The 25,565-nt window shown below is 41.2% G+C and overlaps 1 protein-coding gene across 1 annotated transcript in view; it reads left to right on the plus strand.

Annotated features, from left to right (window-relative positions):
- LOC145981641 (phosphatidylinositol N-acetylglucosaminyltransferase subunit C-like) overlaps nt 1-25,565 on the plus strand; it is an 80,885-nt gene that overhangs the window by 39,338 nt on the left and 15,982 nt on the right. The gene's annotated exons all lie outside the window — the stretch shown is intronic.

Raw genomic sequence — 25,565 nt, forward strand, 5'->3', positions numbered from 1 at the left:
ATTTTGTATTTTTTCCAGGTTCGAAAACTCCGGGAACCATGCACGGATACACCCACGAACCATTCATAAATAGCCCCACGAACCATGCACGGCAAGGTTAGGTTAGGTTCTGTTAGGTTAGGAAACATAGTTAAATTTGTTTTTCAAAATTAGAATTTTTTTTCGGGTTCGAAAACCCCACGAACCATTCATAAATAGCCTTAGAGATACTGGGCGAAAGGGGGTGTTATAACTTCCATCAACCTCACATTGAGCACGCCACTAATCCTGTGCATGTCATGTAGTCGCAAGTTCGTAATCAGAAATGATGAACAGTAACTCATGTTTATTTACGTTCTAGAACTGTTACACAGTTACAAAACCGCGTATTTGGAAACACTGACCGGTTGTTACGTCATGAAACGCTCGCAAATATTTGGTTCACGTAGTAGACGGACATCAAGGGAACAGTTTTCATGCATCGGAGTGACATTAATGTCGAAAATTACATGATTTACCGGCAAAAAAAATTCAACGAGGTGAAAGCAAACTTCCAAGACCTTCCTAAAGTATAAATAAAGCCATTTTCGTAAGTACTTTCTCCTGTAAAATTGAAGAAACACGTTTTGGGGATACGAAAATTTTACCGGTAAAAGTTTACTATCCGTCACATCGGACATAACTTCTGAGTTTTCGTCAATTTTTGACATTCGTACTTACCTATCTGCTTCGTGGAACATTCCATGAATGGTTTTTGGGGCTATCCATCTCGGAATCGGTGCAAAATTTAAACAAGAAAATTATTTTCGTTTGAAATTTTTTACTGAAATTTCCCACCGATTCCGGGCTCCGCCCCTGGGGTAATTTACCTACCGCCCCCAACCACTAACGCGGCCCCGCCTCCTCTCCGGCTCCCCAGCTTTTTCTATAGACTCCCTGTTAAAGACATGTTAGAAATTGGCCGGAGTCAACTTCCCCCAAATGAGCCCCAAACTTTTCAATTTGAAGAAATCCGTTTCCAGGATATGGAAAAATTACCTGAATTTCACACAAAACACCTTCCCGATGTTAGACAATACTACAGGAACTTATTATGGTAAGTAGTTTCTTCTGTAGAAATCTGTCCGACGGATAGTAAACTAGTACTGTTTTTTTTTTTCTCGCATCATTCATTGAATTTTGCTGGTAAATCATCTATTTTTCGATATAAATGTGTGACCGATGAACGAAAGCTGTTACATCCATTTCCTTCCAGCTGAATGTTGCCTGTGTGTGATGACGTAATCACGGTCAATGCCGGTGAGTGTTTCCAAACACGTGTTTTTGTAACGGAAGAAGGTACGTTTTTGCAAATGGTTTGTGGGGCTATGTGTCAATGGTTCTTGGGGCTATGCAAGAATGGTGTGTGGGGCTACGCATTTTTTTTCTAAACCAATTTTTAACTATTCTAACCTAAACGGGACCCAACCTAACCTAACCTTACTGGAAATGGTTCGTGGGGCTATGCGTCAATGGTTTGTGGGGCTACGTAGGTATTTTTGGTGGAGTGGGGTGGAAACACTGCATGCCGAGTACAGTACTGAAACTGTGACCGCCATTTTGCGTGTTACCGAAGGCAAGAAGAAACGAAGAAAACTTACTCGATGTGTCGCAAATGGAGCTTATTTCCGTGAAATAAGCTAAATGCCACCTTCAACAATGTTTCTCAATGCAGAATACGTAAGAACGAATATTGAAATTAAATGAACTAGCAATTTTCAGCCGTTTTCCGGAGATAAGAAATTTACCGTTCAATACATGCTTTCCTATTTAGGTTAGGAGGGTCAAGTTTAGTTCCCTTAGAATTTTCATAATATCCCTAAATGCTTTCGTAGTTAGGTTAGGTGGTAGTCTGTGTAATGTGTCAAGCGTGCAAAATGGGAAGTTTTCCACAAGGTACTTGTAACATCTTATTTTACCCATAAAGTGGACTTTTTTAAAAATGAAAACTGTGCTGATTAGTATCAGGAAGGCTCCATAGTACTTCTATATTCATTCCCATGAGTCTACGATACTTGGGTATAGTATAGTATAGTATAGTATAGTGAAAACACATTTCACTTGTTTATTTCCTAATTATGCATAGCGGAACATTTTTGAATGTGGGATTTCGCTTTTTCACTTAAAAAAGCGTAATTTTTCACATTACAAGTATTTATTGTTCGTTGCTAATTCGCTTTCGTTACGTACAATATGGCGGGCAAATCTTGACTCACGTTGTCTATCGTCAGCTGATATGCAGTTTCCAAACTTATTAACCGAAAAATGCTGCACAAACTATTCACATAAGGTTTTTAAGCTAAAATTGATCCACAAACCATTCACGAAGGTTAGGTTAGGTTCAGTTCGATTAGGCAAACATAGAAAATTAAATTGGAAAAAAAAAACACTCGCACGTCATCTTGTAAAACTACCGCGCGGTTGCTACCCTAACACTTATTTACCGAAAAATGCCACACAAACTATTCACAAAAGGTTTTTAAATGAAAATTGATCCACAAACCATTTACGGAAGGTTAGGTTAGGCAAACAGAAAATTAAATTGGAAAAAAAAAACTACTCACATGTCATCTTGTAAAACTACTGCGTGTTTGCAACACTAAAAGGCGGTTATATAATCGAACGCACGGAACATTTGATTCACGTAGTCGACGGTAATGGTGGCAAGAGCTATCGTGCATCGGAGATACATTAATGTCGAAAAATACTTGATTTACCGGCCAAATAAGTTCAACAAAAGGAGAAAATACTTCCACAAGCTTCCAAAAGTCTACAGAAACTCATTTCCGTAAGTAGTTTCTCCTGTAAATTTGAAGAAATGTGTTTTCACTATATCATACTGTTACCCGATACTTGTTCTCCCTATTTTTAGGTTTAGGGCTGGTAATGGTAACAGTTCTGATTGTTTCATGATTTTTTCAAATTCTCCTAGCAGAGACACTAATTATCATAGAATTTTGGCAATCATTGTCACATGAAATTGGAACCTTGCTTAAAGTAATGAGCTCTGTTTGGATTTCAAAAATAGTTATTTCTGTTGGGAAAAAACAAAAAAATTATGCTTGCTCCCCATTCTCTGTTGATACCTCCTTCGTCTAACAATCTGTACCCTTAGTGAATGAGGGAAGTAAACCTTTGAAATTAATCGGAAAAACTATCAAATTAGTAATATGTAAACATGAAATTTCTTGTACAAAATAGTATGACCATGTCTGCTGCATCGATCATGAATGTCATAAACGTCCAATAAAAGAAAAATTCATAACTTGAGATGTATTTGAGATATTTCTACAGGGTTTAGTTCTACAAAAACAGTAACTCAAAGTGTTTTTTTACATACCTAGTATGTTTCAATATGTGCACCGTTTGTGGCACGACAGACGTATCTGTCTCCATGTGTTCAACATTGCAGGCGTAACATTGTTGATAGCTGGACAAATGGGATGGCGCAGATCACGTAGATCACGAACTGGTGTTTGATACACTTGATTTTTTTACAAACCCCCAAAGGAAAAAATCAAGCTGCATAATTTCTGGGCTTCTAGGGGGCCAAGAAATTGGATGGCTACCCTTACCAAACCAACACACAGAAAATTCACGGTCCAAAAAATTTGACAATTCCTGCGTAATGACACGGCATGCCATCTTGCTGGAATATCACGTCACGAGGAAGTTGTCGCACAACGTACAACTCCAATGTATCCTGGTAATATGCTCCGCAAAGAAATATGGCCCTATAACCTTGTTCTTCAACAATGCACACCAGACATTCACTGTTGGAGAGTCACGTTCGTGTTCTCTCACTACACAGGGTGGTTCCGTTCCCCAAATGCAACAGTTGTGTTTATTCACCTTCCCGGAAGTGTTGAACATGCACTCATCTGAAAAACAAAGCGAATCGAGGTATGTTTCGTTTTCATCAATTTTAGCAAGAATTTCTTCCGCGAATGTTTTCCGCAGCAGCTTGTTCTGAGGTTTGAGTTTCTGACAAAGCTGCAATTTGTATGCCCATAGGCGTAATGGTTTATGGAGAACATCATGTGCTGTCAACTTAAGTACCTGTAATTCCCTACTTGCTCATTGGACGGACTTCCTAAGGCTTTGTTGGAAGGACGTGTGAATTTCTTCAACACTAGCCTCTGAAACTGCATGCTTTGTGTGGTGGCCCAACATTGACTGCACACTGCCGGTTTCCCAAAGGCGTATGTGCCATTTCTTTATCGCAGCTTTAATCGTGAAAACGTTGTCAATTGGTCGTAATTGATAGTCACGCCGAAAACGACATTGTACAAGTGTTACAGACTTCAGCTCGGTGAAAGCCAGCATACAGAAAACCTTTTGTCATGGAGTCCACATTGCTACTGGCACGTAGGCATTGGCGTGCTTTCACACTTTCTTGGATTATGCATCGAGGTGGAAATCTTCCACTGCCTTCAGTGTGGCAATACTGCATTACATCATCTTGGAAATCATGTCTTGAAGTACAGACCACAATTTCTAGTCCACAGAGCTGAGGCCTGCACTGCCAGATGATCCATCTGAAGATGAAATAAGGTTAAGCACATTTGTCTGAAGCCACTGCTGGGTTGTTTGAGCTGGTGCACAATCCTGCTGAAAACTCTACTCCTGGCAATGGAATAATATTGCTTAGATCCTTGACAATTGTCTTCAGGACTGTCTCCTGGTGCAGTCGGACTGATGTTTTTCCCCTTTCCTGCAGAAAAGGAGCTCAGTGATGCTGTCATAATGCCGCCTTTCCCACCACACCATGATTGAAGCAGAATGTGGTACCTCTGGACCCTTATTGCTAACTTCTTGTGGCATACAACCTGCCTCTGTGATAATTCTTCTGTGCCAATTTATCTCTTTCGCTGCGGGAAGCGACTTGAGTCGATTTGGTTCTCGTCGCTGCTGTTGTTGAGTAAATCTCGCCCCGTAAGGAAAGCATTACTGGATGATGCTGCCATCTAGCGGCTTTCGTTTCAATTAGTTTTCAAGGACAAATCGTGCTTCTTTTCTGAACAAATGAACTTTGTGTACCACCATGCGTATGTAAACAAGAATGGCAGCGTATAAGGTTTTGAAACTCTCAGATCACAGAGACGTAACAGAGCTTTTGGATGTTATTTTGGACTGTGAATTTAGTGGATCAGATGTAATTAGTGCTGGAGAAGATGGAGAAAGTGACTGTGTTGACGATGTGTTAGTGAGTGGCACAGATTCGTGTTCAGAATGTGAAAGTGATTCTGTAAATGGTGGTGTTCATAGTTGGTCGATGGTGGATGGTAGTTCCCGCTCAAAAAATCTGACATTGTGTGATGGTGATTCTTTCGACTTGCAGGTTAGTGGTGATCTTACCAATTTTGAAACTCCATACAAATCAATTCCTGGACAAGACATATGACTTTCCTCCTCGTTCAAGATATCATTCTTGGCATGGGTGCTCTGCAGATGACATTCGGGCCATCGTTACCATCGACATTAGCGTGGGACTTTGTAAAAAACCAACACTAAACATGTACTTTGCTCAAAAAGATGGGCTTTGTGCTACACCAAACTTTTCATCAGTTATGCCACGAGATGATTATTGTTTACTAAGATCATTTATCCACTTCAATAATGACAATCTAATACCAAAGGGGACTCCCAGATATGACCCTTTGTTCAAAGTGAGGCCCATAATAGATGAATTGGAAAAAATTTATTTACATAATGTACAACCAGAGAATTGTTTGTCGGTAGATGAATCTATGCTGAAATTTACAGGAAGACTATGGTTCAAACAATACTTTCCTTCAAAACCTTCTACCAAGTGGGGAGTGAAATTATGGTCTCTGTGTGATAGTAAAACTGGTTACCTTTGCCGGTTTGATACATATGTTCGGAAACAATACGATGATAATGGTGCTGAAGGAAGTTTAGGGGAAAGGGTTGTAAAACTTGCTTGAAGGTTTTCAAGACAGTGGTAGAATAGTGTATGTAGACAATTTTTTTTCAAGCCCTTCACTTTTTGAACATTTATCCTTGGCAGGAATTGGTGCATGTGGAACAGTGAGGTCTAACAGAAAAGGACTACCCCTTGAAATGAGGAATATGAAAATGAAGAAAGGTGACAGCCCTAAATTTTGGTACAGTAGTTCACAAAAAATGTTGGCTTGTGCCTGGCAAGATACAGGTCGTGTAAATATGCTTTCTACGGTTCACACTTCTGAATGTCAACCGGTTAGGAAAAGAACCAAGAAATCACCTACATGATATGAAACTGTCATGAAACCACAGCTGGTTGTCAATTATAATCACTGCATGAATGGAGTGGACAAATTTGACCAGTTATGCACCAATTACAGTTATTCTCACAAAAAAAAGTAAATGGTATCAAGTTTTATGGTACTTTTTTATTGAGGTGGCTCTGGTAAATGGAAGAATTACGTTCAATCATGCTAACAAGAAGAATATGACAGGAAGTGAATACAGGCATGCAGTTGTAGATGGATTTTTGCAGAACTGTTCCCGTCCAACTCCAAAAAAATTGGGTCGTAGATTGTCTGATGTCATTCCTACAGCACGACCAGGCGCGGTTGGCCCTATAGCGCACAGGATCAGTGAACCCCCAGTAATATACGATAATCACCTCGAGAATGAACAATGAACAATGTCTTTAAATTTTCACATTATTTCGCTAAAAATTCTACACAATAAGTCATGTATTTGTGACCGTAACACGGCGAACTCTCTTGCTGAGAAGAAGAAACCGCGAATCGGCCGCCCTGATACAGACCCTCAGTTGAACCCCCACAGGACACCTCGTGCCATTGTGAAAGCTTCGTGCGGGAGCAGAAGCGCGAGGAGGGTATAGGACAAAATACATGGGAGATGAGATTCCAGAACCTATGTCGACACCCAACGGTCATGCGCAGTTCGTTCTCTCGCAGAAGCCGCGGGACAAGGCTCCTTTCTCGCTGCTTCCTCCCTTCCAGTGTTGCTGCGTGCGGTTCAAGTTTGACGTGCACACATTACATATTCAATCTTCTCTTGTATCATTTTTGCACCGAACTTCTTGGAATAAATGCAAGATTGTGTCAGAGATGGATGAGTGGAAACAAATAGAAGCTGGAATTAGATGCGATGAATTAAAATAAAGGAGATACATTACCAAAATACCTTGTGCATGCATTCAGAGGTTTTTCCTTAAAGGTGGAAACACTTCGGGTTCGCGAAAGAGAAAGAATGGCGCGAAGACGTGACTCGCTGTCGCTCGGTGTCAAAGTCTCAAGTTTTTTAGTTTTTGAAGTGCTTGGATACTTGTTGGAAAGTATTAAGTGATGCTGCGAGTGAAACGAGGGATGGACTTTACCTAGGTTATGTCATTTGATGCAGTGTAGGCGTTGCTGTCCGCGCAGGTAAGAAATGACCGATAGAAATGCACATAATTAACGTAAACAAACTTCCTTGTCCACTGAAAAAAAGCGTGCGCTGGTCGACCAGCCCCAAATTTGAACAAACCTGTCGCGTATAAATGAAAGGGTCTCAGGCTCGATTTCTAGTATCCGCATGCCATTAGTTGCCATTTCCCTTTAACAAATGTAGGACCAGTTCTGATTAGTCAGCATGGACGTCCGGAAGGGGAAAAGGGGGCCGCCCCCCCATGGAAATTGAATGTAAACCAAAAATTATATATTACACGCATATAATTTAATTTCAGTCACAGTAATTTTTGGTAATTATTATAAAAGCGTTGCAGTAACTTCAGACTGAAGGAGTGTTTTTTGCTCCTCGTGGGGAAAAAATATATTACTAGCCCCTACTTGAGAACGTCCATGATATTCCAACAAAACTCAACTTTTTTCATAAAGGCACAATTTATTGTAGTTTCAGCCCTAAATTTATTCGCACACCCCTACAACAAAACCTTATACTCTCAGATAAAAAGAATTCTTGACAAAGCTTTTAAACCCTCCCCCATCCTTTTGTTGGGCGAAGGAAGTATATTTTGCGGAAAGTGAATATATGTCACATCACTTCAGTGAACCCCCGGGTAAATAATGCACGAGCCGCGCCTGAGCACGACTGACTGAGAAACATTTCATTGAAATGCAGGCTGATAAAAAGCATAAGCCTAACTGTGTAGTTTGCTCAATTTTGCCAGTGCAGTGTGTGAAAAAAGGGAAGTGACATGCAAGAGGAAACAAACCATATACTGTTGCAAGAACTGCCCAGGAAATGTCCCTTTGCGTCATTTTCCTTGTTTTGAGATCTACTACACAAAAAAGAACTTCAAAGCTACCTGTCAGTGCTAGACTGTAACATAAGCATCATTTTTTCATTAAAACCTACCTTAAATTGTACTTATGCAGAAAACTGATTTACTTTTGTAGAAGTAGTATACGTAGTAGGGTTCTAGAATAATTATTTACAATTTTTTAAAATTCTGAAAAATCCTCAAAAAAACTACGCAGCGAAGGCCACATTCGCTTGAAAAGTCCGCAGCGAAAGAGTTATACTTAATGATCCAGTATGCAGTTTGCCTTTATTGCTATCTGAGGCTAGAAAGTGGTGTGTACGTTGTTTGTAAGCTTTCAGTCCTAGGTCACTTTCCAACATTTGAGACATGGAGATTTTGGGACTGATCAGTTCACAGACCATCCATCACTGATGCTTCCATACGTTGATTTTTCCAGTTGCACAGTCCTTATAGTACGTGGCTGTCCCTAGCTGGGCCCGTCTTTCACCTTTCCAGTGTCACTGAAATGCTGGACAGTATGGTACTCAAATCACTTGGGAGATTTGAAGCTTCTAGACAATCTTGAAAATTTCAGCTGACTTCCCTATCTAACAAGCTGCTAAACAGCCTCATGGTTTTTGTAATCGCCCCATTCCATTACGAAAGATAGTCAAAATGTTCTATCACTTCTGTAGGTCAATTTGTAATGACTTGGAATACCACATGATGAGCCACCACCCCAAGTTTGTGACAGTTATTTGAAATTTATTTTATTTTGTGTGCTGTAAAAAAGTGAAAATTCCCAAAAAACCTTACTCCTTAATTAAGTGCATAAATATATCATTTTATTCGGAGCGAATTTACAATATAGAGAAAGTCTCCAATTTTTTTAATTTTCGGTTTACTAACTAATTTTGACCTCCTAATCACGAATCTGTTGTTAAAAATCGGCGGCGAAGTCGGAAATTTGAAAAAAATAATTTTTTTAAAAATTTTTATGAAGGTTTATATCCGTAGTTTTACGAACGAAATTTTATAAGTTTTACAAACGAAATGTTATAACTATGCTTACTTAACCTAACCTAACCTTCCGTGAATGGTTTTTGGGCGAATAATCACTTTGAATACGGAATTCGTGGTTTTGTAGCACGTAAATGACGAACAATGTTTCAAAAAACACGCCATTTTTCCTAAAATCAACGGTGGAGTATTTGCGTATTTTTACAAACGAAATATTATAACTATGCTTGCCTAACATGACTAAAGCTAACGTAACATTAGTTAGTAAACCGAAAATTAAAAAAATTGGAGACTTTCTCTATATTGTAAATTCGCGTCCAAACCATATGCTGCCATTCCTCTCGAGCGATGGAGATGAAAACGGTCGCTCAATAGCGTAACATCCAGTTTCAGATACAGATCGTGATAGTCGGCCATGGTTTGACAAGAGAATGTAGACCAGACGAGCTGAGCATGATGGTAGTCCTCTTCGGTGCAACAGGTGTCGCTAAGACGACTGTAGAATGCTTCTCTCGGTGGTAACGATGTTTCTGAGAATTTGGAAGCATCCGTCATGTATTCGTAGGGGTAAACACCCTTGCGTCTCAACAGTGCTAAATGTTGGTCGCCGAAACATTTCCTGGTGGCGACCAAATCATCGTCGGTGAGTTGAGACGCGAGTGTCGCCAAACTCGAAGACAGAAAGTTGTAGGAGTCCAAGAAGCGAATTTCTACGTGATTGCCATTTCCAACGTCCACCTTCTTGCTGAATGAAATGAATTTCTCGTTGGTGCGAGCTATGACGCTAATGGGTTGAGCGTCGCATCCCATCTCCTTTATGAAGATTTTGGCGTCGTAGCCCTCCAAATTGTGAATGAATACGGGAATAAAATTTGGTTTTTTGATTTGTAGATTACAGTTGTTACACAGGGGGGCCACATATACTGTGTCTCAAATTTACTAATGTCTCGTAGATTTACAGGGTAATTAATGCCAGCCATAGGTTTTTCAAATTCTGAGAGATATTCTGGCTTGTTGTAGTGGTATAAACGATGATTATGATTATTGGCTGGGTGATGATCGGCAATGATGCACCACAAAAAGCATCTGTTATCTTCATTTTGAATGTTGATTATGGCTTTCTTATCGGCTATTTCCCGAGGCAAATTGATGTAGCTGGATGCTCCCATCGGGTTGTATCGTGCCACCTTCAAAGTTAAAGTGTGAGGCGAACCGCAAAGTGTCCAACCCGATCCACGTTTTTGGAAAGGCTCGTGCTTGTTCAACAAAGCGTCAAACATCTGGTTGCAAATGGCATCCACCTCATCGACGTCAGCGGCGTGGAGGCTCTTTACACCAGTGTAATGATGGAAAGTTTCTCGCTCTTTTTTCATGTTTTCGTAAATGACGGAAACGATGAGGTGGATTTTCAACGAGCATTGCAACAAAGCTTCGGTGATAGACGAAATTAACTTGCTTTTGACCGAGCGAAAAAAGTTGTTTAGATCAGATGTTTCTTCAGATCGGAAAGTCTCCTCGCTTAAAATATTTCGAATACTTTCGCCGGCACTCTTCTGCTTCTTTCGTGGCGCTTGATCGTCAACATCGAGCTCTCTTTTACTTGATCCTTCGCCATGCTATATCCTTCCGATGTCTTCTCAAGTTAGAAATGGATATATATTTCCCACATTGGTCGCATGCACGTTTCGCTTCCTTCTTCTCCATTTTTTTGCTAAGAAAAAAAAGATGAAGTTACTAAAAATTGCACATTTTTTTGTGGTGTTATTTATATTAGATACGATCTCAATTTTTTCTTAAATAACCAACATGAATCTTTTTGGTTTCCGAAAGCAAACAATGGAGACTGTACACCGCACGACGACAGATCATGAATTTCTACCTTCCGCGTTAACTAAACTCAACGGTCTGTTGATTATTCACCTCAACAGCATTTGGACGAAATTGGATGAGGACGTGGGCAAGATGTTTTACGTCTTCAACAACAATTTACATTTCTATGAAATTCCGATCGACGGGAAACTTCGGATCACCGTGAATCCGGAGAACGTAGGCGAAATCAAAATATCTACCGGCAAGAACATTTTTCGAATCAAGCACGACAAAATGCTTTCTAACATGGCATACGATGTGTCTGCAGGAGATTACTTTTACGTGGAACTCCTCGGAGATTATGACAAACTTATTCCTCTCTTCGTAGAATTACGAATCGTCTATCCTATTATAAATAACCGTTAACCAAAAATGCCTAACGACATTTTCGGCAACACCAAGCGTGTAGACCATGCAGAAGAGATTCTCATGTTGGACATTCGAGTTAAGAAGTTGAGGAGCGATTTGATTGCTTTGCAGGAGACCTTAAACAAAAGTTTAGAGTCGGAAATCGCCACGCTCCAAACGCAATGTCTCGACCCCATTCTGAAAATCGATTCCGAACTGAAGACGCTGATAAAAAATTATGTCGACGTACCTTCTTACGACAGCGTTCAAAATATACAGTTGAGCGTGGATTCGCTTCAAAATGATTTGGCCAAATTACAGCAATTTCAATCGAAAAATGAAGATTTGGAAAAATTGAAACTCGAAATCGAAGAACGAACTTCCGCAATCGAAAAGAATTTCTCCGAACTTCAAACCGTGGTGAACGATATTGATGTAGAACGCTTGCACGTCGTCGTTTCCAAATTACAAGAAGAATTCACCGGCACGTTGGAAGAAATTAAATCCAAGTTGCAGACTTTGGAAGATACAATGACGAACCTACCATCGTCGGACGAACTGCAGGTCATCGGTAAAAGCGTCGCGAACATAAAAATTCAATTGGAGGCGTATCGAGATTTCGAACACATTCAAACCACCATCGCTACGCTTCAGGCGTCCTTGGAATTGATCAACGAAGAAATTAAAAATATTCACGCTGAAGCAAGAGCGTTGACGAGCATTCAAGACACGTTAAGCACGGTTCAGCAGAAGATCGAATATTTAGAAAATTTGAACGTCGAAACGAATCTCGCTCATTTTCATCACGTACTCGACAACATACAGGGTGACTTGGAATCGTTACGGACGAGCGTGCCTTCGAGCGAAGATTTGGAAAAATTAAAAACGGCGGTGACGGCACTATCCGATTCGAGCGACATCAAAAGTTCATTGAGCGATCTCGAGAGTAGGGTGGCCAATCTCCCCACCTCCAAAGAATTGCACGCTTTGAAAAGAAACATATCTCGAATGCTGAAACGACTAGAAACGGAAACGGCGAACGTGGAACAGATTCGAGACGAAATTAGTTCGCTGGTGTCGACGCTGCCCACTTCGCAGAGCGTCGCCGACCTTCACACGCAGTTTACAGAGATGCGAAGCATCGTGAACGATCTTACCGAGAAGAGCTCGAAATTGAATCAAGTCGAGAACCTTCAGAACATTGTCGTCAACGTCAGAGATCAAGTTGGAGTGCTGGAATCCACGCAGGAATCGACGCTGGCATCTTTCGGTGGCAAGTTGCAAGAACTCAACGAAAACTACAAGCAGTTGAACGTGGAAGTGAAAATCAAACCGTCGTTTTCTACCGTAACGGATACCATAATCGAGCATTTGCTGCCTATCGAAAATAAACTCGGGCACGTTCACAGTAATCTGCTCGGCGTCGACACTAAATTCGCCAAATTGTTCACCTTGCAAGCCATCGAAATCAACAGCGTACCCAATCAACAGAGAATCTCCACGTTCGTCGAAGGTAACAAACTGTACATGTTACATCCTTATCATCCGTACTACAAGTTTCTCCTCGATGGCACGATTCAGATAAACGAATTTTCGTACTGGTCTCACGGCAGAAAAGCTAGCGTTCCCACCATGACTTTGATATCGAATCGTGGTGTCCAGAAAGCGGGAAACATTCCTCTGGCACGTTGGAACGAAACGCGCAACATATATGAAATACACGAAGACGAAGATCTCACCGTTTTCGACGTGAGTGCCGGCGATAAGCTGATCATTCAAAACACGAGCGAGGTGCCACCCTCTTTGAATCCCATCACGCTGGTGCTTCTCTTGAAACGTAATCTCTAAACAAAAAATGTCTAGGCAAGCCATCGTCGAAGAATTGCATAAACCTGCACGCCGCAACTACGAACGTTTGGCTGTGGTAACCAAGGGCATCGACGACCTCTGGCAAAGTGACCTCGTGGAGATGAGCAGCGGCAATTTGAAAAATGTACATAAATTGAACAAGGGCAACAAGTACCTCCTAACCGTCATAGACACGTTTTCGAAATTCGCATGGGTTCTACCTTTGAAGGCGAAAACGGGATCGTGCGTCACGGAAGCATTCAAATTAATTTTTCGCGAAAGCGACAGACGACCTCGGTTTCTGCAAACGGACAACGGTAAAGAATTTTACAACGCCGTATTCCAAAAGTTTATTCAAAAACATGGCATTCGACATTATTCGACCTTCAGTCACATCAAAGCCAGCATCGTGGAAAGATTCAATCGAACCTTGAAAACACACATGTGGAAACGATTCACGCTTCGGGGGAATTACAAATGGGTCGACATCCTGCCGGAACTCGTCGACACCTATAATGATACGGTACACAAAACGATAGGCATGAAGCCGGCTGACGTTACGAAATCTGACGAGCAGCGTTTAATTTCTACAGTTTACTGTCCAAAGTACACACCCACGACAAAGAAAGCTAAATACAAAATTGGAGACCGGGTGAGGATCAGCAAATTCAAACGCACCTTCGAGAAGGGGTTCACAAAAAATTGGAGCACGGAACTCTTTACGGTGGTTCGAGTTTTACCCGGAAACCGACACACGTATATAATAAAAGATAGTAGCGGCGAGATTTTGAAAGGAAGATTTTACGAAGAGGAACTCTCTAAAACGAAACACCCCGACACGTACCTCATCGAGAAAATATTGCGTAGGAAAGGTGACAAACTGTTTGTCAAATGGCTGGGACTTCCGGAAAAGAGTTGGATCGACGCGAACGAAGTGATCTTGTGAGTACGTGGAACGTGGTGAAGCGTCTACCGGATCCGGAAAGTCAAACGAGAAAAAAAAAGAACGGCGAGTTGCTTCCCGACAGCATCCGCTGTCTGATCGTAGGTCCTTCGGGGTGTGGGAAAACGACACTGCTCGTGGACAATTTTCTCCTCGCACCGAATTGGTTAGATTGGAAGAACAGGCACCTGTACGTGTTCTCGAAAAGTTTGGAGCAAACCAAATACCAGCAACTGATGAAACTGTACGATGGTCTGGACATTGCAACGTTCGCCTCGGAAATAAAACCACTCGACGATTGTCGTGAAAATTCAGTTGTTGTGTTCGACGACGCCATCCTGGAAAATCAAAATGAAATTCGCAACTTTTTCACGCAAGGTCGTCACAAAGGAATGGATTGCTTCTACCTAGCTCAAACGTTTTCCAAAATTCCAAAAAAGTTAGTACGCGACAACGCTAATTTCATATGTTTGTTTCGTCAAGATCACACCAACCTCAAGCATGCGTACGATGACTACGTAGGCGGAGACATGAACTACAATCAATTTTCGGAACGCTGCTGCTATACTTGCTGGAACGGTGACGATTTCGGATTCGCGACGATCGACATGACGAGGAAACCCAACGACGGAAAATACAGAAACAAAATCAACGACTTTCTAAACGTTGCAACGTTGTGAGAAACGACGTATATAAATAAACGTCATGACGAAACGAAAAATCGAGGACGAAAATCTCAAGCTTCGCTATTACCTCGCGAAACGTTTCAAAGGTTGGAAATCCGAGAATCGCGGATTTTACGAAGAGAAGAAACGTCAGGATCAACCTGTGATCGATGCCATCAGCGGTCTAGGTAAAGAAATTAAAAGTGTCACGGAACAAAATAAAAATTTGATCAACGAACTCGTACCGCTCGCAGCTAAAAGTTACGCCGTACCCACGCCCATTTCGAGCATTCCTTCGACGCCGTTCGAACTGAAGGATGCACCGGCACGACGTCGAGCTATTGGTAGCACGTCGTCGTCTTCGGATAAAATCGAGTTGGGACCTTTGGCACGAGACTACCTGAGTACGGGAAAATTCGACAAGGATGAAGTGTTCGGATTGTATCCCAGCATGGAAACCAACGAAGGCGGCGGTGTGGTGTGGAAGATTGGGAAATCGAAGGTGACCTTCGAAGGCAACGACATTAAAGTCAATTTAGGCGACAAGGATAGTTGGAACAGGTATCCGGGTACGGTGGGACTGTGGGAACTTGTCGCCAAAAAGCAGCCGAAAGATTACACCGACGAAGATTACCAGAGTTACAAGGAAATTCTGATCATGACGGATGCCTTGTACCAGAACAACGACGCCTCGCAGAATAGGGTGAAATCGAGCAGCGGCGAGAAGTACAGGAATCTCATCAAACCGATTTGGAACCAGGTCAAAACAGGCAGCGGCGTCAAACGCTACAACACGTTACCCAAAGAATTCGTTTGGGTGGATGATGTGAGGAAACTCGTGGACCGATTGTTGGTGATAGCCGGCGAAGAGAATGCAGGCAACCGTAATTTCTACGACGAGAAGGTTGGCATCGTGGACATGATCAGCACGAAACTTTCCAACTTCATCGTGAACGACGACAAGGGCATAGGTTATCTGATCAAAATCATCAACACGCTGCCTCCGAAATTTTGGAACGTGGCCAAAGGAAAGGGACTCGTGAACGACATCATCAACAAGTTACCTTTTGAGATGCATTTACCTGGCTACCAGTACTGCGGACCGGGTACCAAACTCGAGAAAAGATTGGAGAGAGGAGACAAGGGTGTGAATCCGTTGGACGCGGCATGCAAAAATCACGACATTGCCTACAACACCACGCAGACGGATCTGGATGCACGTCACGAAGCAGACAAGAAATTGGAACATGCGGCTTTCGAAAGGTTCGTGAGCAGAGACGCATCGTTGGGTGAACGGGTCGCCGCACTGGGTACCACCATCGCCATGAACACAAAACAAAAATTGGGGTGGGGTATATAAATAACATACAGTAAAAAAAACAACATGGCTTGCATAACTGATTTGCCGCACGAACTACTATCTAAAATATTCAAAAAGGTAGTTAACGGAGATGTTAATAAACTTGTGATCATAGCTAGAACAACGCCGGCATTTCGCATGGGATGCGAAATAGTTCTCAAGGACCATCTTCGGGAGATCAGCGGCCTGAGGTGCGGTGATCTCAACATTTTGCTTTTGGCTGCAGGGGAAAAATTAAACGATAGGTTAGATGAATTGCACGAGGCGAGGCAGGGAAGAAGACAATATACTGATGATTGGCGTAAGTCCAAACAGGAAACTGAAGAAATCATCACGCACATCATCGCGTTCTCCGAAGCACGAACTTTCTTCCTCTGTTAAAAAAATCTTCGATACAAATCGTGAAAAAAAAATATATATATAAATAACACACATCGTGAAAAAAATATATATATATAAATAACACACATCGTGAAAAAAAAATAATCTTCGGTATATATAAATAACACACATCGTGAAAAAAAATTAAATTTCTCTAACACACACACTGAAAATTTCTCTTCTTCGATATGACAACTGAAAAAATAAGTGACCTCCAAGCATTAAAACAAATGCTAAATTTGTCAGTCGAGTATGTAAAAATTCAGGAATTGGAAGTCGACAAACCTTACACGATAACTTCCGGTTCAATCGTTTCTACCCAGTATGGTCCCAAGGTACGCCTGTTGCTCAACGCACAATACAGTCTATTTTTACCAGATCGATACGCTAACATGTTATCCGACGAGAAGCTATCTATTTTAATCGAGAACAAAACTCGAATCGTGTACAAGGGGACAAAGGAACTTCGTGGCAAGAAAACGAAGCACGTAATAGAATTTGTGTAGCGACTGCGGGGCCGTGAAAAAAAAAATCTCAGAATATTTATATATAAATAACATACCGTAAAAAAACTACACGAGAAAAAATCTCAGAACATTTATATATAAATAACATACCGTGAAAATAACACATAGAGCATCAACATGAAGCCCAAGGGTGTCGTGTACCAGATACCATACTCCAATCTGAAAAATCTAGGTGCCCTCGATGGGTTACTCACCAAGAAACAACGCGAGAAGAAACGTTCTTGCTTGTCGAAAGGACACGGAATGAAATTGCTTCTCAGCACACCTCAATTGAGACGCTTGCAGCGTTCGCGGAAACAGCAAAAAATCGGAGGTTTCATATTCAGCATCCCGGCCATCCTGGCAGCATTGGGGGCCGTTGGAAGTTTGGCTGGCGGAAGTGCCGCCGTCGCGAAAACCGTCATCGACTCGAAGAAGAACAAAGCGGAATTGGAAGAACAAAAACGTCACAACCTGGCCATGGAGAAGAAAAAGGGGAAGGGCGTGATGAGAAAGTTTAAAAAAAAGAAACAACAGCACTCACCAACCGAGACATTGAATCTCTGATCGAACCGTTACAAATCAAACACTTCAGAGGAGTTTTCATGTCCGACTCGTTACCTTCAAGCGTTAAAAGAAGAGAATGCGGAGTAGTCAACTTGGACGGTCAAGAAAATCCAGGCACGCATTGGATATGTTACCACAAAAACGACAATGATAAAGCATTCGTTTTCGATTCTTTCGGAGGTGTTCCACCTACAAATTTAATTCATTATCTGAAAACGAACAAGACCTCTATATACTACAACGACGAACGCATTCAAAATTTCGGAGACGTGAACTGCGGTCATCTCTGCCTCTCCGTACTCGCGTTTCTCTCTAAAATAAATAACCCTACGATCGAGGATTTCCAGAAAGCATTGTGGAACCTCAAACAGCATCACTAGGATGGGCGTGTTCCATCTCACGAGCGAATCTTCAATCTTGAAACTCACGCTGCACGACGACATCGTCTATCCTAAATCCGTGGCTCTGCGTGCATTCTACAGCATGTACCTCATACCTAACGTCACGCAGCACAACAACAAAATTAGCGTCGGAAGCGAACACATCGTCGTCACGCCAGGACAATACAATCTTTCCACTTTGCAAGCTCAGTTACCCAAAGGCACGTACCTTTCTCAAAATTCGGTCACGCACAGAGTGGAAATCCTATCCGCGACGGAGACCGTGGACCTGGGCACCATGGGAGAACTTTTAGGTTTCGAGAACGACACCAAACTCGAAGCTGGCATCAAGCACACGGCAACCAACATTCCTAAATTCTTGGCCATAGAGACTCTGAACGTACACTGCAACGTAGCCGAAGGTATGATCACGAAATCTTCGGATGGATTATTAGGAAGTCACAAGCAGACGGGAATCATAGCCACTTTCAAACCAAGTTCCGAGTTCATGGAACCGATCATCTACACGCCCTCTTCGCCGATCTATTTTCCAGTATGTCGCAACCGCATAGACGACATAGAGTTGGTGGTGACGAACGAGAAAGGAGACGTGGTGGATTTCGCAGGTGCCACTACGACGGCCATCGTGGAGATCAACGTATAATAAATAACACACATAGTGAAATGGAGCAAATCGAAAGTTACGAATTGCAATCTTTCCCTCCCAACCGTCGCACGTTCGCCAATCTGAACGAAGCAAACAGGGAGATCGAATACGACCTGGACGTAGGCGACGGGTTTATTCATCCTCACAGAGCGGACCTCTACCTTCAATTCGACGTGGTGAAGAAAGAAAGCGGAGACGCGTTTCCCGCAGCAGCAAATTTGATACTCGTGGACAACTTCGTGCCTCACCTGTTCTCGCAGGTGGAGGTGAGGAAACATAACACCGTCATCGACAGAATAGATTATCCAGGCATCACGTCGACGGCAGTGGGAACGTTGAAATTATCCAAAACAGACGCAGCATACTATCAAGCGGGAGGATTCGAAGCCGGGACCAAAATATCGACGAGAAGTCACACGGTGCTCTTTCCCATGCGTCTGCTGCCGGGATTCTTCTCCGACTACAAGGAGATCATGTGGAAGGGAGGATTGCGCGTCACCTTTCGAAGAGCGGCCAACGACAACGACGCACTGATGCGATACGCTACTTTGGGTCCGGACGGCACCACGCCGATAGCCAACACTTTACCCGAAGCAGCGAAATGCGTCATCCGGAGCATGGAATTGAGAAAGCCAGTGGTGGAATACGAAACAAACTACGCCCTCAAGTACAAAGCGGAGATCTTGAAAAATCCGCAGGTGCCGATTCACTTTCACGGTTACCAGTGCGTGCAGAAGATGGCGTCGGGAAGTCACATGGAATTCGACGTGACGACGCAGTTCAACAACATACAGTTCGACATGCCAGATTTCGTCGTAGTGTTTTTTCAGACCGGGCGCGATAACAACCAGGAGAAAGATTCCAGCAAGTTCGACGACTGCAAGATCAAGAACGTTTATCTGAAGAACGGTAGGAACGAAGTGTTCCCGCGCGAGAATTACAACCTCGACGTGACCAAAAACGATTATCTCAAACTTTACGAAGCGTTTTCGGCTTACAAGCGCGTGACCGAGGGAAGCGTGGACATGTACTACACGCCCAGCGAATTCAAAGCCCGGAGACCCATGACCGTCATCAATACCACAAAAAGAAAGCAGGTGGTGGTCAACGATCGAACCAACATCAAGGTCGTCTGCGAGTTCCACGATGCCTTGCCCGAGGACACCGTGTGTAGCGTCATCCTGATTGCAGAGAAGTCTTTCGCGTACGACGTGAAGAACGAGAGGGTCACAGAGCAGTTTTAAATATCCCCTTTCGTCGAGCAAGAATAGCTTTTCTACAATCCCAATTACAAAATTTTTAATCTAAAAACGTCCAAAGCACTCCAATAGGATGCAGGAACAAAACTAGAATTTCGTAAAAAAAAAAAACTTGAGGGGGCACTTGCTTGTAGTTGAGTAGTTATCATCAAAACCTATCCAACAAACCCACAATCATCATCCTAGCTCAATTAGGAGCCGAGAAAATGAATGTCTTGGAAAACATCTTAAGATATTTGTCTTAAGAAAATTTTCTTGATAGACCGGAAGTAACATCTTGACAGACCGGAAGTCGACTTTCTTAAAGATTAAGATAATTGTCTTAAGACTTTTTCCCAAGACATTGATTTTCTCGGCTCCTATGGGACCTACAACAATGTAACTTTTTGGTCTAGTGCCTTCACGGATCTCCCCTAACTCTCCCGCTTTTTGGATTTAGAACAACTCGCATATGTGATGTGGTTAGCACCACGCAACCGGTTATTAGCCAAGAAAAACACACCAGACAGGGCCTAGCCCATGGCGCAGTAATAGCGTCATTGTTGTAATCGGCAGCTCCCGGGGTTCGATACCCGGTGGAGGCACACATTGGTTCGGATCCCACTTTAAACTGTAGGTCCAGTCCCGATTAGCCTCACTGTGCATAAAGTGGATTTAAAACAGCAGACAGCCCCCCTGCAATTATAGTCACAGCCTTTGAGCTGAAAATTCACATTCATAAAATTTTGGGTCTACACTTTTTTTTTCTTCTGAACATAAATAGGCCTACAGTTGTTTTTTTTTTTTGAGTATAAAAAATTAAAACAGTTAAGATCCGAACCACACTTTCCACTTGATATCAAGCGCAATAAAAAAATAGCCTAATAATGTGTCCCGCACACACATTTTTTCCTATCAACAAACGGTACACAAACAAAAAATGCATGCTAAAATGTATGTGTAGTTCTGCGAGTATATTTTCTTCTACAATACGTTAAGAGGCTGTTTTGGTTTGTTTCATGCGAGTCGCTCGTTTCAAGAATCAACTCACAGAATAAAACGCCAATAAGAAAACATATCATGCAAGGTACTTACTTTTCTCTGGAACACACACTCAACAGGAACAAAAAAACTTTCTATACTTTGTGTTCTGCGAGTATATTTTCCTTCAACAATACGTTAAGGGGTGTTTGGCTTGTTTCAAGAATCAACTCGCTGAACAGTCGCTCTAGATGATATGGAAGTTTCCATGGCAGAGCTTCGGATTATAAGGGGGTGCGAGGAGTGATATGTTGAGCAATAGTCCCTCAATCCTATTGTGTGAACTGAACATCATCGCACGCCACGCTTTCGATGAAAAGCCCGGAAGTGCTGCTCTTCCGGGGGCTTTTCATCGCACCCCACGATTTCGATGAAAAGCCGGGAAGTGCTCTTCCGGGCTTTTCATCGCACCCGACGATTTTCGATGAAAAGCCCGGAACTACTCTTCCGCTCTCCTATTGTTCAGTGAACATGAAGAAATTTTTCCCCATCACGCAGCACACTCGATTTCAAATACCGCTACAATACCAATTTTTTACATCATGAGAAGCAATTTACAGAAAAATATCGTAACAGGAGCCCAAAACATCGTAGAAGAGGTCCCCTGTTAGGTCGTAGCAGGGGCCAGGGATTTCCTTAACAAAATTAAATTTTGATTATCACACACACACACATCGTAGAAGATCGCACCTGTGAGTTTTAAAAAATAAAAACACATCATAGCAGATTACGCTGAGAGCAAGGTCGTGCTAGATTACACTGAGGAATCTTACGGTAAAAAAAACAGCCTTATAGGAAAATATCGTAAGTCATTTCAAAGGTAGGTCAAAAAGCGAGTTAGCATAAGAGCAAAATTTGCAGAAGGTAAAAAATAGCTTAAAAAGTGATGCCAGAGCTTTTCTTCTGTCCATTTTTCTCTCATTGCAGGTTAGTTTTAATCCGTAAAACATCGTAAAAACAAATTACGCTGAGAGCAGAAGTTTATTAGCAGGTCGTAGTAGATTACACTGAGGGGGACCTTACAGTGTGAGGAGACAGCCTTATAGGAAAATATCGTAAGTCATTTCAAAAGTAGGTCAAAAAACGAGTTAGCATAAGAGCAAAATTTGCACGAGGTAAAAAAATAGCTTAAAAAGTGATGCCAGAGTTTTTTCTCTCCATTTTTCTCTCATTGTAGGTTAGTTTAGTGCGTAAAACATCATAAATCGTAAAATCGCCACCTTACAGGAAAACATCGTAAGGGGAGACAGCCTTATAGGAAAATATCGTAAGTCATTTCAAAAATGGGTCAAAAAATGCGTCCAGCAGAGCAGAAGCCTATTAGCAGGTCGTAGTAGATTACACTAAGAGGCACCTTACAGTGTGAGGAGGCAGCCTTACAGGAAAATATCGTAAATCGTAAAATCGCCGCCTTACAAAAAAACATCGTAAGGGGAGACAGTCTTACAGAAAAATATCGTAAGGCATTTCAAAAGTAGGTCGTAGTAGATTACACTGAGAAGCACCTTACAGCGTGAGAATACAGCCTTACAGGAAAATATCGTAAATCGTAAAATCGCCGCCTTACAGGAAAACATCGTAAGGAGAGACAGCCTTACAGGAAAATATCGTAAGGCATTTTCAAAAGTAGGTCAAAGGACCGGCCCAGAACGAAGCATTCCACCTACTTTCATCCTAGTTTGTAGAGTTTTCATGTGAAGGTAATGCTTACTGGTTAAAATTAACGAGGTTTAAAGGAAATAATAGCATAAACGTACTCTCACACACTATAGTGTTCGAAACATTAGGGAAATAAGTTCATTTTCTTTCTTTTCAAGCTAACAAAGATGATATTCAAATCGGCTTGTCTTAATTTTAATCTTTATGGAAAAATATATTATTTTGGGCACACTTCTTTCATTTTCATGGAGAGAATGTTTTGTTTGTCATTAAAGAGAATAAAAATCCACAGACATTTAGTTAATCAGTTATTAGTTCAGTCAAGTGGCTGCGTGCTGTGCGAATACGCCACAATTAATAATTGAGTATCGCTTAAATACAAAATGTATAATCGTATTTGAATCCTTAATTTTCTAATAATAATCTCTGGTATTCGTCTTAGTTGAAAAATGCACATTAAATTCACGTGACTAAAAATTTTAAGGTTCAAAATGTAAAGAGAAGTCAATAAAAAATTTTACGATAAAACATATTATGATGCTTTTCAGAAGTAGTTTTATACGTTTATATTAATATCATTTATAAAGATTTTTGTGCAAATCTTTAAAACTTTCAATCTGGGAGAAAAACTTCGAAATAGTATTACGAACTATCATGTCTCTGTATAGGCATTTACCATGCACCTCCTTATTACAACAAAATAACATTCCTGATGACAATGAAATTTCGAATTTTATAAGTTTAGTGAGCGAACAAAAACATGTACAGTGGGATCTATGAGTAATACCGTGCAAGTTGTCCATGACTAATTTCACTAATTTTTCTCATACATCCTTTATGTTTTTAAGCGATGGATTTTTATGTATGCGATTCAGAAGTTTTCAACAGTTTGTTTTGAGTTTTCTTTTAATTCTTGAAGCTTTTATTGTGTCAAATAAAGTGCACGAATATGGTGATGGGCAATTTGCACGATAATACTCATGGATCCCACTGTACAGTGGGATCCATGAGTATTACCGTGCAAATTGTCCATCACCATGTTCATGCACTTTATTTGACCCAGTAAGAGCTTTAAGAATTAAAAGAAAACTCAACACAAGCTGTTGACAACTTCTGCACCAGCATACATACAAATCCATCGCTTAAAAACGCATCGCATGTAAGAGAAAAATTAATGAAAATAGTCATGGACAATTTGCACGGTAATACTCAAGGATCCCACTGTACAAGTTCTACTACAAGTATTATTAAGTAAGCCATACTTACAAGTATCTTTCGTTGATTTCATTTTGAGATCTTTTTTTTTTTTTGTAGTTTCATGACGATACACCTTTCATTTTAAGATGATGGTTTCTATGAAAACAGTTAAGTATTGTAGTCTTCTAACAATAATAGAGTTCAGATCTCCAAGGGAACCAAGAATTAATTATACTTTATTGTGAGCAATGACGTACAGTGGGATGCGTAATCATTATCAAACAAATTGTCCATCAGGATGGTTATTCTGTATGCATTACCCAATGAGAACTTCATGAATTGATGCAAAATATCAAACAAGCTGCTGACAACCTTTGCACTAAAATACATTAAGATCTATTTATAAGAAACTCATAGGATTTAGGAGAAAATTACTGAAAATAGCCATGGGCATTTTTTTTTCAAGCAATTCGCGATTAAAATTAACCGATATGCCATCTGGTGGGACTTTCAGGAACTAATCTAAGTAGGATACGTTGTGTTGAAGTCGTGTAAAGCATGGGGAATATGCGAAAGAGTAAGGTCTACTGTTCAGGTTTTTTTGTGCTCTAAATCGTTTTATGGGTCAGAACATATGAAAAGTTTTCATGTGTTTCCTCCTCGTGGAATCAACAAAATGAAATTTGTAAATACATCATGGAAAACGTAATTGATTGACAGAAGATTCTGTCATAGGGAATAACACTAATTCGGCAAGGAAATTACGAAGAATGCACGACTCTACTCTTATAAATAAAACTTTTTTTCTTTTTCGAAAACTCATGAAGCGTCTTACCCAATGCATTCATGTATTATTATGTATGTGTGAAATTGGGAGCAGGTGCAGGTCGAGAGAAGATGAAAATAGTTTGAGAATGAATTAATGTCAAATGTAACCAGAAAATGAAAATGAACATGATAATGTTGCTCTTTCATTCGGTACGATGTCCTTTTTCAGTGAGGATAGCCTGGTCATGAAATCGTGAATATTATAGAGAAAGAACTGCAACGATATGTCCACAATTTTCTCCTGCCAGCTTTTCAAGTATAGGTCAATTTCAATTTCTTTATTTTCAAATAATTTCTCCAAGAACCCCAGTTACAACATAAGGTGCAGATGATGCAGCACTGTTTTGAAGAATCATTGCGTATGCATTAGTTTCGTCTGAGTTTTCCGTGATATTTTTGCCTAGCATAATTAAATGCTTCTTTCTCATCACAGCTTCACCTTTGCTAGAGTTCTTGGAATTCACATCGCATTCGCAATATTTAAAAATATCGTGTAATTTAAACATTTTTACCATACCAGCCATGACAACATGCTGCTGTTTCGTACTACTGCTGCATGTAAACAAAGATTTATCCTACATAGAGCGGCCATATTGGAAGCGACACTAGCGCTCAGGTGGTCATTTTAATCGCGAATACTTGTGCTTCTCTCTGTTCAAGAGCTTCGTGAACAAGGCACAGAATATAGATTTCCTATGAACATGATTGCCAAGTAACAACCCACTTTGTCAGGACTTGTGCCTGCATCTATGTGTATTGGCATAACGCTAACTTCCCTTGAATGTAGCAATTCTTTTAATAATGCACGA

Source organism: Lepisma saccharinum, chromosome 29 (assembly GCF_977018435.1).
Source record: "Lepisma saccharinum chromosome 29, izLepSacc3.1, whole genome shotgun sequence".
In the NCBI taxonomy this organism is placed as follows: Eukaryota; Metazoa; Arthropoda; class Insecta; order Zygentoma; family Lepismatidae; genus Lepisma; species Lepisma saccharinum.